Raw genomic sequence first — 15,910 nt, 5'->3', positions numbered from 1 at the left:
AGCGGTAAAAAGTTTGTTGTCTAAGTATAATGTCCGTCATAGGATAGCCACAGCTTATCATCCCCAATCCAATGGGTTAGCTGAGATGTCTAATAGAGAAATCAAATCTATTTTGGAAAAAACTGTCAATTTAAATAGAAAAAATTGGTCTTTAAAACTGGACGATTCTCTATGGGCATATAGGACAGCATACAAGACTCCTCTCGACATTTCCCCATATAGGTTGATTTTTTGTAAAGCTTGTCATTTACCGTTAGAGTTAGAATATAAAGCTTCTTGGGCGATAAAAAGACTAAACTTTGATTTATATTCTGCAGGAGAATCAAGGAAGCTCTAACTGATGGAACTTGAGGAGCATAGAAATTTTTCTTATGAAAATGCAAAGATTTTTCAAGAAAAAACTAAACAATGACATGATAAGAGGCTTAGGTCTAAATCTTTTCAAGTACGAGACTTATTCTTACTTTTCAACTCTCGTTTAAAATTATTTCCGGGAAAACTAAAGTCCAGGTGGTCTGGACCATTTAAAATTTAAAAAATTTTCCCTCACGGTGCCATTGAACTCGAAGATTTTAAAGGTAACATTTTTAAAGTTAATGGCTAACGTGTTAAAAATATTTGGGAGAAGAAATAGATAGAGGGAAGGCCTCCATCCAACTTTCAGGAAGTTAAGAGTTTGAAAAAAAAAAATTTCCCTTCTTTGTTCAATTGAAAATTTCTTTTGAAGGATTTTGTGTAAATTAATTAGGAGTAGTTTTCCTTATTTTCTTTCGAATTTCACTTGTTTTTAATTGTAGTTAGGTTATTTAGGTTGAGATTAAGGTGTTAACAAATTACTTGGGCGAAATTTTAGAAAATTCATAATTTTTTTTAGGCTAGGCGCCTGACGCCTCGGCCTGATCCAAAAATTCGAAAAATTGTAATTTTAATTTTGGGAGTTAGTTTTGACTTGGAATAAAGAAGGGTGCAATAATTTTTTGTTTTTAATCAAATTGAGGAGGTTTTAAAAGAAAATAGAGAGTATATGTGTTTTGGGCTTTATTAAAAGATGAAAAAAAGGTGGGATTTTGAGTTGTTTGAATCTTTGTTGGTCTGTTTTTCCAAATAGGTTTTTGTTTAATTAATCTAAAGTCTTAAACCCTAATTTTTTTCCAAAAAAAAAAAACAAGATGGGACACATCATCTACCTTGAGACGTGGTCGTTTGATCCATGAGGCTGGTTCTTCAGTTGAGGGAAGTTTTATTCTTGTTCTTATGCTTGTTATATTATTTTTGAATTAAGTTGCATGTTTAGGTTTTGGTAAGATAATATTGTGAGCTTTTTTGGTTGTTTCTGTGTTTCATTATGAAAATATGACCATTTAGTTTCTTCTTATTTCGATCATGATCTCGTTCTTGGCCTTAGTGAAGTATATTTCCTAAACAAAGCATGCTACCAATTTAATCTCATTTAGCATATTGGTGTGCTTTTTCTTATTTTTCATGTCGATGATGATTCTTAAGGATTAGATGAACTTTGTTTTCTTTTTGTCCGAAAAAGCCATGAGCCATTTGTGACCGAGTTCTTTTCAATAACATGTTTTCTTTGCTTTTCTTCTTTTTGAAATTTAAAACTTTTTCAATATTTTATGAAGTCCTTGTCCTCTTTCATTTTGATTTTTGCATTGCCTCTTCAAAAATCTTTTTCCAATGAGGACACTGTCTCTCTTAAGTTTGGGGGCGACAGTCTTTTGCTTTTAGAAAGAAAATGTTATTTTTCCATTCAAGAAAGAACATGCTATTTTTCTATGCTATTTTTTTTTTTGCGAAAAAGAGTCACTAGAAAGAAAATGCATATAAAAAGAGTCTTTGCAAGAAAAAAAAAGTTGAAAAAAGAGTCGAAAAGGAAAAAGAAAAAAGAAAAGAGGAGTTTGCAAATAAAAGAGTCCTCCTTGCTTGTGAGAAAATAAGAATGGGGAAAAGATTTAAAATTGTGAGAGAAAAAAGAGAGAGGTAAGAAAAATAGTGGCAATAAAATGTCTTTATTTTTATCACTGTAGACACTCATTGTAGCTTAGGTTGACTGACGTAAGCAGCTTCGAGGGTATCAATTGGGTCTAGTGTAACATTGTGTAACTCACCGTAGATATGTTATACGGTTGTTACTTGAAAGGCCTCTACAAAGCTGTGGAGGAAATCCCAACAAAGGCTAGTAGCCATTCCTTGAGTGTTAAAATTTAAGTGGAAAAGGAAGCGTGCAAATTATAGAGCGTTGTTAAAAAGTTTTCATGTTTTGAGAAAGGAAAGGATTTTAAGAAACTTTTTGTTGTTTTGAACTTTGTTGGCTTATGGTAATTTGGCTGAAGATAAGAAGACGATGAGGTTTTGATGATCTTTTATGAGACACCATATGAAAAGCAAGACTAGTCTATCCTTATGTTCGATGTTGCTTATGATTGTTGCATGTGATTTAAGAGATATAAATTGTTACGTTTGCTTGGGGACAAGTAAAAAGTCAAGTTTCGGGGTGTGATTTCCCTTGTTCATAAGGGTAAAAAGAAGCTAAATAGGTAATGTTTTCTAACGTTTTAAACTCGAAAACCGTGATTTAAGCTTGGTTTAGTGTCCAAAACCTTTCATTCTAAGTTATCTTAGGTTATACATGCACGTAGGATGTTTTTACATCATTTAGAGTTGATTTCTAACGGAAATTACAATTTTGTGCAGAAAATTTTCGAGCTAGGCGTCTGGCGCCTTCCCCAATCCCGAGATTGCGCTTAATGTAAAATGCACGTTTTGGTGTGATTTGAAGCCTTCCCAAACTCTGCCACGTGTCTTCCATGCATTGAAGGTTGTCAATTCAACAACTAACCAACCAAAAGGTGTTTGAAATAGATGACTGTTCACAAAGCTCTCAACTTCCTAACCACCCTGAAGTCCCTATAAATTTAGCAGCTCATTCTCTTCATTTGTCCTTGAGGATCGATACTCGAAATACTCGTTTCATTTTATTACTTGTGACGGGTGTACACTTGCGCTCTATCATTTATCGTCATTCCAAAATCCCAAACAATCGCATCAAGCCTTCAGCTACTCGAGCTTCAGTCTTCCAAAGAATGAGTATGGCCGCGAGGAAAGAAGAAAATCAATGTTTGACTCGACCTTCAGTCTTCCAAAGGTTAAGTGTCTCCACATCAAGAAAAATCAAGCTTCAACATATACTTTGGATCGTCTTAAAGTGGGGGCAAATGATCGAAACAAAGGAAAGATGAAGATCTTGGAGATGAAAAAATTTGATGGCAAAAAGATTCACAGCCTTGTTCCTTCACGTATGAAGAGAAAATTCTCTCTTGTCATAAGTACGGAAAGTTGCTTGAAGGTGAAGCAAAGTCTACAAATGAAGGATAGTAAAAATCATGACATTTGAAATGTAACGCTCCTTATCGCAAGAGCCTAAACTGTATGGTACTCCTAGCCCAAATGAGTTTAAAAGGTGAACGACCCGAAAACAAAGAAAAAAATTGCAAATGAACTACGTTATGACTTGATCCCTTTTGTTAGAGGGTACGTAGGCAGCTTAAATTAAAACATTAAGTTCAATCCATTTAAAAAAAAATTCAAGTTCAAAAAAAAAAAATCCAAGTTCCACCAGAAAAATCCAAGTAAAATAAAAAAGGGTCACGCCATAATGACGTTGCAAGACAAATACAATGTTCGACTTTATTGCATGCTAGTTTTACAGCAGAATGAAGGATGATCACTGGGGGCATAAACAAAGAAAGTAGTTTTTGCTCGTTATGATAGGCATCGTCCCCCAAACAGAGTCTTTGCTCGATAGCATGCGAAGAAGTTGCACTTCTTTGATCCTTGGAGCTGCACTTGTTGGATCATTAGCAAAGACATTGCACCCCCTCGATCGTTGGCGAAGAAGTTGCACTCGATCATTGGCGAAGAAGTTGCACTCGTTCGATCCTTGACGAAGAAGTTGCACGCGCTCGATCATTGGCGAAGAAGTTGCACCCGTTGGATCGTTGGCGCTGCACCCGCTGGATCATTGGCGAAGACGCTGCACCCGCTCGATCGTTGGCGAAGAAGTTGCACTCGCTCGATCGTTAGCAAAAGTTGCACTTGCTGGATCGTTGGCACTGCACCCGTTGGATCGTTGGCGAAGACGTTGCAGCCCGTCGATCATTGGCGAAGAAGTTGCACCCGTCGTATCGTTGGTGCTGCACCCGCTGGATCGTTTGCAAAGACATTGCACCCCCTCGATCGTTGATGAAGAAGTTGCACTCGCTTGATCCTTGGCGAAGAAGTTGCACCCACTCGATCATTAGCGAAAAAGGTGCACCCGTTTGATCGTTGGCGCTGCACCCGCTGGATCGTTGGCGAAGAAGTTGCACCCCCTCGATCATTGGTGAAGAAGTTGCACCCCCTCGATCATTACGAAGAAGTTGCGCCCGTTGGATCGTTGGCGCTGCACCTTCTGGATCGTTGGAGAAGACATTACACCCCCTCGATCATTGATAAAGAAGTTGCACTCGCTCGATCTTGGCGAAGAAGTTGCACCCGCTCGATCATTAGCGAAACAGTTGCACTCGTTTGATCGTTGGCACTGCACCCGCTGGAACATTGGCGAAAACGCTGCACCATCTCGATCGTTGGTGAAGAAGTCGCACTCGCTCGATCGTTGGTGAAGAAGTTGCACTCACTCGATCCTTGGCGAAGAAGTTGCACCCGTTTTATCGTTAGAGCTGTACCCGCTGGATCATTGGTGAAGACGTTGCACCCGCTCAATCGTTGGCGAAGAAGTTGCACTCGCTCGATCAATAGCGAAAAAGTTGCACCTGCTGGATCATTGGCGCTGCACCAGCTGGATCATTGGCGAAAACGTTGCACCCCCTCGATCCTTGGCGAAGAAGTTGCACCCGCTCAATAATTGGCGAAGAAGTTGCACCCGTTGTATCGTTGGAGCTGCACCCGCTGGATCGTTGGCGAAGACATTGAACCCTCTCGATCGTTGATGAAGAAGTTGAACTCGCTCGATCCTTGGCAAAGAAGTTGCACCCGCTCGATCATTAGCAAAAAAGTTGCACCCGTTTGATCATTGGTGCTGCACCCGCTGGATCGTTGGCGAAGACATTGCAGCCCCTCGATCATTGGTGAAGAAGTTGCACCCATTCGATCATTGGCAAAGAAGTTGCACCCGTTTGATCGTTGGCGCTGCACCTGCTAGATCATTGGCAAAGACGTTGCACTCAATCCTTGGCAAGCAAATTGAGCATTGCTAACCTAGGAACACTTCAACCAGCGGATAAACGTTAACCTATTCCACAATGAAATCACTACAAGGCGAACATCCATTGCTACTTAATGGTTGTTGAAGATAACCGAGCACTACAAGTGAGAAAAAAAATTGTGTTAGTTAATAAAAATAAATAAATAAAATATTGTTGGCAAAATGTAAACTTGAAAAAAAAAACAAAACAAAAAAAGGAAAGAAAGAAAAAAGGGCGGCATTAGGGATGCCACATTCCTACACAGCCATCTTCCTCCAACCATACCCACGCACAGCAGAGACTCCGCCGGCCATGTTCATCAACCAAGAACACTCATATCAACTCAGATTGCGACTGATTGCTTCCAGTTCATGAAGAACGATCACACCAACTTGATGCAGTCTTCCATGAAGCTTTGATTGACACACTTGTAAACGGCAGACTAGACTCGTGTTGCGTGGTACGGCGAACCAAACCGGTCTCGTCCCCTTCTCAATTCGGCGCATCAATTTGCAAAGACTCTCGTCACACCCACAAAAATTCTCCATATTCTGGTCGAGCTCCACATCACACATATTTATAGAGTTTAGAGCGAATCTCTGTGGAACGTAAAATAAATTCAATTGATTATAATCATGTATGTTTGGAACGAAAGATTTTGGAACAAATTTAGACGTAACGATACGAGTTTGATTCAAAATTAAATTTGGAAGATTTACTCCAAAATCTATCTTCCAATTTGAAGCTGGCCAAAATTTGTGGTAATTTGCATAGATTGTTGGCCGAATTAAAGTAAAAATTTGGGGAGGTTTTGATTTTGGTAAATTGCACCAAATCAAATAAAAAAATGAGATTGAAAATTATTATGATTCCGATATCTTTTGTCCGAATGAAATGAAGATTCTCAATCAAAATAATATTATGCCAAAAATGCAATCCAAATCTTATAACAACTTTTGGCATAAATATTAGTGAAGAGTTTGAATCAAACGGAGTCAATCAAATGGAGCCAATCAAATTTAAAGGCCTTTAAATTTATTCAAATTGGACATTTGGTTATAATATTTACGAACAGTCCAGTCAAGTAACGATGACAAATCAAATCTCCAAAATCCTTATTAGAGATTAAAAAAAAAAAATTTCTCTAAATGATGTTCATGGACATCCCAAATTAAATAAGGATGACATGTTTCAAATGTTAAATGTCATACTTAAATATCCTACTCCAAAATTTAAATTATGAGTAGAAATTTGACCGAGAATGAAAATTGTGCAAAAATCGGCAAAAGGTCAAAAAATAAAAATTTTATGGCCAAAATTATTATTTTGATTATTTGTCACCAAATACAAACAAAAAAATGAAAAAAAAAAATTAGTGTGAAGACTAATATGTACATTGAATCAAAATTATGAACCATACTCCATTTTTTTTGGTTAACTGTCACATTATTTTTTCGAGATCCACACACATATATGTGCATAAATCTCGAAAAGGGGGCATTTGTTGACAGAGAAATTTCGGCCAATTATTAAATGTCACGTCACAAATTTAAAATTATATTTTGAACCAATCACCAAATTACACATGTTCTAAATTAATTTTTAAATTGACGAATCAAATTGTGCCACGTGTCTCTCTTATGATCGTTCAATGAAATTAACTAATTGGATCAAAACCCATAAAGAGACTGGACCCAAGCCCATGGCCCATTAAACTCATAGCCCATATAAGACCCACCAAAACTCTATAAATAGAGGAGGTCACCTCTCATTTGAGGAAGGAAGGGGCCCAGAGGAAAAGAGGAAGACGGGGAGAAGAACGGTTATAACGAGATAGAAGAATTGGACATCCAGAGCACTCAGAATTGTTTACAATCATTCAAAGTCAAGCGAACCATCCAAAGCCAACAAGACTTCAAGAGTACGAGACTTGAAGAACATTGGATCTTCTCTCCCCAAGCAACAATACTTGGAGACTCCTTCAAACTGCAAAATCTTCATCAAATTGGCCGAAGAACTTCAACACGCTGCAAAGTCGAAACACTTCACAAGTTGCAAAGTCGAAGAACTTCAACAAGCTGCAAAGCCGAAGAACTTCACAAACTGCAAAGCCGAATACTTTGCAAACTCTTCATCAAACTACAAGCCAAAGAACTTCATCAACAAGTCAAAGTCTTCAACAAGCTCAAAGTCGAAGACTTCAAAGATCCTTTGTAACGACCCAGAATTTCCCACACACTTCTAGGTCACGTTAACTACCCAACCGATTAAACTTAACCCCAAACACGTGATACCAACTCCTTATGCAACATTTATATAAAATCAAGTTCCACCTCTCATCAATTCAACAATAAATCAATTTCATAGAATATCAATCAACAACATCCGTGGACAACCTCACGAGGCAATTTTATTATTCAAACTAGGCAAAACTCAATGAATGTATGAAAACTAAAATAGACACCTATCCCGAAATAAAATTAATAACAAGTGGGAACCTCCCAATTATTCAAATACGAACAAATAGTTTATTGACCATAACATAAGGTCTTAACTAATAACTTAAGCTAAACAAGAGTGACTAAGCAGCCTATGGTCCTCGCTCGTCATGTCTCCTCCGCCTCATCACCATGGTCGCCAACGAGTCCTTCACCTGAAACAATAATTGTAGAGGGGGGGGGGGGGGTGAGTATATAAAATATACTCCGTAAGTAGCCCTCACCAACAATGCACACACATCATGCTCAACTAAATCATGAAACATTCATAGTCATGCTTTTCATCACATTATGCATTCAAACATAGACACATTCTATAAAATTCAGTGACAACCACAACCAGGAACACATTAACTACCAACCTCTAGTCTCCCTAACATCTCAAGTACCTCCACGCTTATCACAGCTATCCTAGCTTTCCACATTTATACTCGAGGCCCTGACACTCACCCATTCACTTTCTCCAAGAATCCAACTCTCCCAGAGTCTTACTATATACTTTCTTAAGCCATGACCCATACATCCTTCAGCTCACAACCAATTCAGCATGCTTCCACAACATAAACAACATTCTAATAATGAAATAATAACCCAATCATGCTTCCACGATATAACATTTCTTAACAACAGCTCCACAATGAGTTTGTCACAACAAAGCATAACCAAGCAAATTCTTAAACGATTAGAGCCCAACATAGTTCACCCAAAACGCTTAATATCCAACATCAATATTCAATAAGCATTACTAAGTATAATAACTCACAAAACACGCCGAACAATTCATGCATGTTCAGACAACAAACATTTCCACGGCAATACTCAGTAGTTTAGCAAAGCAGAAATCTCACCATTTTCACCGACAAATATCCAACGCTACTCCAAGTATATCGATTAACACAACGAGAGTTATTTAGCACAATGACGTATCAAAATTAATATTAAACGCCACAAAACCAGCACATTAGGGACCATTTAACACACATTAACGCACGCACACGCCCCTTGTCTACTTACTCACAACCGCGCCCTTAAGTTTTGCGTCGATCTCACACCTAAGCACTAAAACAGAAAAATACAGCAAGTTACGTACACTATTCAGCCTTCGAAATCAATTCTAAAAGGGTTCAAATGACTCATTACCACCAAAACCGACTTTGTATAGGTGTGGGTCACCTAGATCTAGCTCGCCAAGGTGTGGGTAGCCTAAATCGAGCTTCGAACGGATGTGGGTCACCGCCAAACGTCCTAAACACTGTTGTAATGCACGAATCCCGCCGCTGAAGTTACTGTTCGTCGGATCGTAGCAGCAGGTCGTCGAGGTTCGCCGCGGATCTGACCCGTTCGTCATGCGCCCCACGAGGAACGCTGCAGGAAGCGGTGCTTGATAAGCACCAAGGTTGCTCGTGTTTACAAAGCTAGAGGTCCTTCTAGGATCCTTGCAAACATTCACAAAAACGACTAACTTACCGAATGATTCCAACCAAGAGTAAGGTTAGAAGATGAATCACTCTTAGATCGGACTTAGAATCTACGATAGACACTCCTAGATCCTAAAACGACTCACTCCAGAATTAGCTTGATCGAGACTAATCCAATGAATCGGTTTAACATCAAACCTAAAGCAAGATTTGAAAGAAGCAACACCAAAAGTGTTAAGGAATAAAAGTTCTTGAATTTCAATATGTTTTAATCTTAAGTTATCCCCATAACAAGAGCATTACAAGCCTTTAAATAGGCCAAAGGGTCGTTCAACATGAGGAACACCAAAAGTCTTTCAAATCCTATTTAATGCAAATTGTAGAAAATAAGACATGCAAATTAAAATATGATTACACATCATTCTAGACACTTAAATGCGGATCAGAAAACGTAGTCACGCTTCAAATGGTCTTATCTATGTGCTGTAGGAGGCGCTTCACATTTGGATGACATTTGACAAGCTTTGACTTCACAAACTCCCAAGGGGTGCAATTCTGCCAAGGCACCTGTTCACAATTATGCACACATTTTTTGTCCTCCGTGCCATCTCTCAAAATAGACAACTTTTCCCGTGCCATCTTTGCTCCATTCTCTTCTTGACTCATTGAAGTAACATTATGAATAAATTCGGGCTCAAAACTCTTTGTTGGTTCTTGTGCATTAACAAGCTTTTGAAGGTGCAGTGTGAAAGCCTCTTGAATCTTCCTTGCCTTTCTTGTAATAATTGCTCCTTTGATATATGTAATTGGTCACAAATGGATTCGTATCAGTGCTGGCTCGTTGCAGACCGTCGGGGTTCATGGAGAACGCTGGGCCGTTCGTCGGAGAACACGTCGCCGGAGGAAGTCACGCCGCCGCTGCTGTAGATCGCCGGGATGTCGGGTCGAAGTCGCGCCGCCGCTGGATGGGTCGCCGTCCGCCGCTGCTGCTGCTACGGATGGGTCGCCGGCCGCCACTGCTGCTGTTTCGAGGAGGCGCCGTCGCTTCCGTCGCTGCCGTGAGGTGTGGTCGCCGGTGAACAAGAAGAAGAAGAGGGGTGGGTGACGGCTAGGGCAACAAGGGAGAAAGAGAAGAAGAAGATGAAGTCCTTTTTTGTTTTCTTTTTCCTCTTTTCCTTTGTTTTAAAACCAACTTAACCCAATAAAGGCCCAACAAGTCCAAGCCCAAGAGAAAAGAAATCCATCCCATCTTAAAACAAGGCCCACCACACGGAGTCCGGTAAACATAAATTTAATTGGAGTTTAGAGCCCGATAAATATGTATAAATTTAATTAACAATTAATTTAAAAATTAAATGAAAAATCTCCTGATTCGAGACTAACTAACCTGAGGGACTCGGGGCGTTACATCCTTCGACAAGCAAGAAGCTGAAGGCATCAACCATTGATTCAAGAACAAGCTCACGAGCCCTTGAATTAAAGTTTACATTTGAGAGAATTAATAAGAGGATTATACATTAGAGATTGTAACACTCACATACATAAATACAAATACAAGTTCATAAATTCGAGTTTTCTCTTATTGAATTTCTCGTCGAACAATGGTTTCTAAACCCGATTTGATAATTATGTCTATGTTTTATTTTTGGGACAAACATTATTTTTATTCCTATAGGTTTAATACTTTTAAGGTTGTCTCCGATATTTTAAAATACTTCATTTTATTATATATATATATATATATATGGGTTTTCAATAAATATTTTAAAATTTTCTTTTCCTACATCATACGTAGGTAGAGATTTAAACATTCAACTAAATAATATTTGTCTTAGCAAAACAAGCAATGTTCAATCCAAGATAAGTCAAATTCGTGGTTTTTAATTATATGAGTTGGTATTATTCAATGAAATTAAAATATAAGGTATTTCCAACCAAATTAATGAAACATATTTTGATCTCTAGTCATGGTCGACAAAGTTTTAAAATAATCCAATTTTAAAAATAAATTATAAAAATAATGTTAGTTTAAAAATGATAACTAAATAAATGTAATTTAAATAAGTAAATACAAAAGTAAGTTAGGTTTTTCAAACTATTGACAAAAATAGGTTAGGTCAAAGGAGGGGTCAACACTCACGTAAAATGGACGCTATTTCCATGCAACGTGTACTGTCGATGTGGCGGTTGAGGTGGTTGCTGATGCGGAAGTCGTGTGCAATGTATGCAACTTCAGTAGGAAGTCGCGTACGTTGCATGCGACTTGTACCTGTTTTTCATATATTTTTTTATTAATATTGTGAAATTTTTAATTAAAATGCGATTAAATTTTTTCTTTTTTGTTATTATATTTAAAATTTTGATTAAAATGTGATTAAAGTCTAAAGTTTTAAAATTAGACTAACATCAATTTAATGAATTATAAGCTTGTGTTTTCATGTGTTTATATTATAAAGTAAACATTTGTCAAATGTAAAACTTTATAATTGTTAAATATTCGATACAAAAAGTTGTTTGAAACTTTTAAACATATTACAAAACATAGATAATCATGTACCACATTGTCGTGGCCTTCTTATGCGACGTCCACGACGATGTTCTTGTTGAACATGTGATGGGTCAGGTTGATGAGCTGAATTAGATGTAGTGTCTAAATGAACTCTTGGCGTAGGAATCATTAGGAAATGTGATTGTATTGGAGTATTCATAATTTGTTCATCTCCTATAGCATCTTCATTTTGTTCCTGAACTTGTTCAGCTTCTTGTGATTCATCTTGAACTTCTTTATTTAGCTGTGCTTGGTTGCGCCTACGACGAGGCGCCTCATTTCAAAGTTTGAAGGAACTCTTGGATAAATTGAATTTGATTCAGTTAAACAAATGCAAGTATCACACATTGATTTTAATACAGGTAAATTTTCTTGTACTGCAAAGTCTTGTTCGTTGTTAAGAAAAAAATCCTGTAATGGATAAAATAATTATTAATATTTAATTTGATTTATATATTGTAATTAAAATATATAAGAAATATAATACTAACCATGTAACCGTGATAAACAGATTCACGTGTGATATACTTTCTTGTAATCGAATCATACCACTGTTGATAATCATTTGACACGGCCGGCATATCTGGCGCATCACTAAATCCACACCGATCACACCGTTGACGCCATAGTGATATATATGCTGCATGCTGACGTTCCCAATCGTGATCATGTTTTCCTCGTAGATCGATCTGATGTAGACTCGTGTCAGTATTACAGTATGGCAGTCTATTCTGTAGAAACCCAAATTGTTGCAACACTCGATTTGATAGATGCCACTCGATAATATGAAAACATATAAAAGGGCATAAAGTCAACCAAATATCTCGCCCATTCTGACAATATTCAGGTAATAGAGTCATAATGTCGTGATTGTAAGGTGTCCAAATAATCTGTAATCATTAATAAATAAGTATTAATATGATTATTAAGTTAATTATAATTATCTATTTCTAAGTAATATATTCACTTATACCTCGTTGGGCTTAAGTCAATTAAAACATGTTTGATATTGAACCAACATGTTCGTAGATTGTTCAGAAGTTATCAAAACTCCATTCCATCTGCATTATGTAAAACTTATTCAGTTACATATAATTTACAAATCACATATAGATAAATGAAAATGAATGTACCGTGCACTAAGAGGACATCCAACATATTGTTCAAGAGTGAGTACATGGTGTTATGGAGCAATTGTAGGAAACCTATCCCATGCCCACACTTGTAAAAGTATCAATGAATCTGTTATATCCAGGGCATCAACTCGACTTGCCCGATAGAGTTCTCGATATAACCATGAAAGACATGCACTACCCCATGAATATCGTCTAGCTTCCTCGAAATTAGTCAGTAAAGGAAGGAACATGAGATGAACTAATATATGAGTTGCATAATATATCTTCGTGCATATCTCTGTATCATAACCTCATCAGCATCTGGTGGTAATTCAGTGAATTGTGCAGCTAGCTAAAGAATACTTAACCTAGATCCCTTAAGTTGAGGAGGTCGTACTCCCAATAAGTCCTCACATAACTGTGCCCAATCGTATTGCAAGGATCCTGTAATGGGCACTCCATCAATAGGTAGCCCTAACTGCACAACAATATCTTGTAGTGTAATAGTACACTCTCCACCAGGCATATGAAACGAGTGAGTTTCCTACCTCTATCTCTCCACCAGTGCAGTAATAAGGTGCCAATCTCACTTAATAAAGCCTATCTATGAAACTCCCCAAAATCCAGACTGTTTTGGATATGACACTGTACGATTATCTAGTATAATGTTATGAGATACTACGGTTTCTCTTCTTCGACATTGCAAAACTATGGTAGATCCATTATCCCACACTAATTGTGAACGATGTGATCGTTGTAAGTATAGCTTATGCGAATCCAAAGGTCCTGGATCCATAATTAATGCTTAAATATAATAAGACAAATAACACAATGATAATCAAAGGACATTTCAAATAACATGACATAAAATATAGTACATTACAATCCCAAATATCTAACTATTACAAAGTAACAAATGATTCAATAAAGCGTAGTGTATTGCAAAGCACGAATCCGAATATGTGATAAAATTTAGGCTATTACAAAGCAACAATCCCACACTAATTTAGAACGATATCACCACATATGCTTCAACCTGTACATAGAAAATATAGAATCCATTTCAATATTAATATATTTGTAACAATATTTTAAAAAAATAATTAAAAAAATCCACCTTAATCATCCATTTGTCTCGAAGATGAAGCGCCAGACTTGTGAGTTGGACATGTACGCTTGTTATGTCCTTCTTTATTGCATATTACACAATGAACTTTCGTACCCGCCTCCTACTAATCCATCTCATTGTGAATGCGAGAAGTTTTTGGGCGTCCATGTTCCCTCAACAAATTTGGGTTCGGATGAATAACATCAAACTTACGATAGAATCGAGATGCATAACAAAGTTGGTACCGTGACAATTCGTAATACTTCTCGACAGAAGGAAAATATGGCAAGTGAACATGATTGTAGACTACAATTACATGAGAACACGATAAATTGAGAGATTGCCACTTGTTACAAGTACATGTGTTGTCATTGAAGCAAACGACTTGAGTATGTTGGCCTTTGTATCTTTAGCATTTAAGATTACGTCACATTAATCTCAATAGGATTGCGACGTTGGTTAAGAATGACATTCTAAGTGAGTTAGAAGATGATTCTTTACCACCATGTGAATCTTGTCTTGAAGGCAAGATGACTAAAAGACCTTTTACTGGAAAAGGTTACAGAGCCAAAGCGGCCTTAGAACTTATACATTCAGACCTTTGTGGTCCGATGAATGTTAAAGCTCGATGAGAGTATGAATACTTCATCTCTTTTATAGATGATTATTCAAGGTATGGTTATCTATACCTAATGCAACACAAGTCTGAAACCCTTGAAAGGTTTATGAAGTACAAGACCAAAGTTAAAAATCAATTAGGTTAAACCATTAAAACACTTCGATCAGATTGGAGTGGATAAAGTATATGGATTTGAGATTCTAAGACTATATGATATAACATGAAATCATGTCCCAACTCTAAGCCCCTGGTACACCACAACAGAACGGTGTATCAGAAAGGAGAAACAAACCCTATTGGACATTGTTCGATCAATGATGAGCTATATTCAGTTGCCTAACTCGTTTTGGGGTTACGCAGTGGAGACTGCGATTTATATTTGGAATATAGTACCATCGAAGAATGTTTCTAAAACACCCTTTGAACTATAAGGGTTGTAAAGCAAGTTTACGTCACTTCCGTATTTGAGGATGTCTGGCACACGTGCTCACGACTAACCCAAAGAAATTGGAACCTCGTTCAAAAGTATACCTATTCGTAGGTTATACCCTAAAGAGACGAGAGTTGGTATCTTCTTCGATCCTCAAGAAAATAGATTGCTTGTATCGACAAACGTTACTTTATTGGAAGAAGACAAAACGTTCAAGATCATAAACCACGAAGGTAGTGATAAACGAGATTTCTAAAGAAGCTACAAACACGTCAACAAGAGTTGTTGATCAAGCTGGCCTTCAACAAGAGTTGTTGATGAAGCCAGCACATCACGTCGGTCACATCTACCCCAAGAAGTGACGGTGCCTCGACGTAGTGGGAGGATTGTATCACAACCTAACCGCTATGTGGGTTTAACTGAAACCCAAGTTATCATACTCGATGACGGCGTCGAGGATCCATTGACCTACAAAAAGGCACTGGAAGATGTGGAAAAAGACAAATAGGTCAAAGCCATGAACGAAGAAATGGAGTCTATGTACTTCAATTCTTTTTGGGAAAATGCACCAGGTGCAATTCCTGACTTTCTCTTTACTACTGCTTTTGGTTGCTGTAGAGACTAGGGTATATTGGGTGTGTTGCCCTAAACTCGTAGTTTGTATTTTGTAAAAACAAATGTCTATTTAATAAAGTTTTCTTCAATAAATTTGTTGTTGAATCTTATCTTTGCATTGTTCAAAATACAATAAACTAAACATCCAAAGTTATTTATGATGCAATCGGGACAGTATATATACTGGGTATATAGTTGATATACGGGGTATATATTTGATATACCCCTGATATATAAATGGATAATGTCCCGTGAATAACCTAAAGGGTCTATAGTATATGGATAAGGCTGGGTACCTTATCCT

General features: G+C 37.4%; 1 pseudogene; it reads right to left on the bottom strand.

Annotated features, from left to right (window-relative positions):
- Window positions 1-4,482: 4,482 nt before the first annotated feature.
- Window positions 4,483-13,630, bottom strand: LOC148209658 (serine/threonine-protein phosphatase 7 long form homolog; annotated as a pseudogene).
- Window positions 13,631-15,910: the final 2,280 nt, after the last annotated feature.

This window comes from Momordica charantia, assembly GCF_013281855.1.
Source record: "Momordica charantia cultivar OHB3-1 chromosome 8 unlocalized genomic scaffold, Mcharantia_2.0 BLBB01000008.1, whole genome shotgun sequence".
Taxonomy (NCBI): domain Eukaryota; kingdom Viridiplantae; phylum Streptophyta; class Magnoliopsida; order Cucurbitales; family Cucurbitaceae; genus Momordica; species Momordica charantia.
The sequence above is the reverse complement of the archived record's forward strand: the minus strand, read 5'-3'. Positions and strand labels throughout refer to the sequence as shown.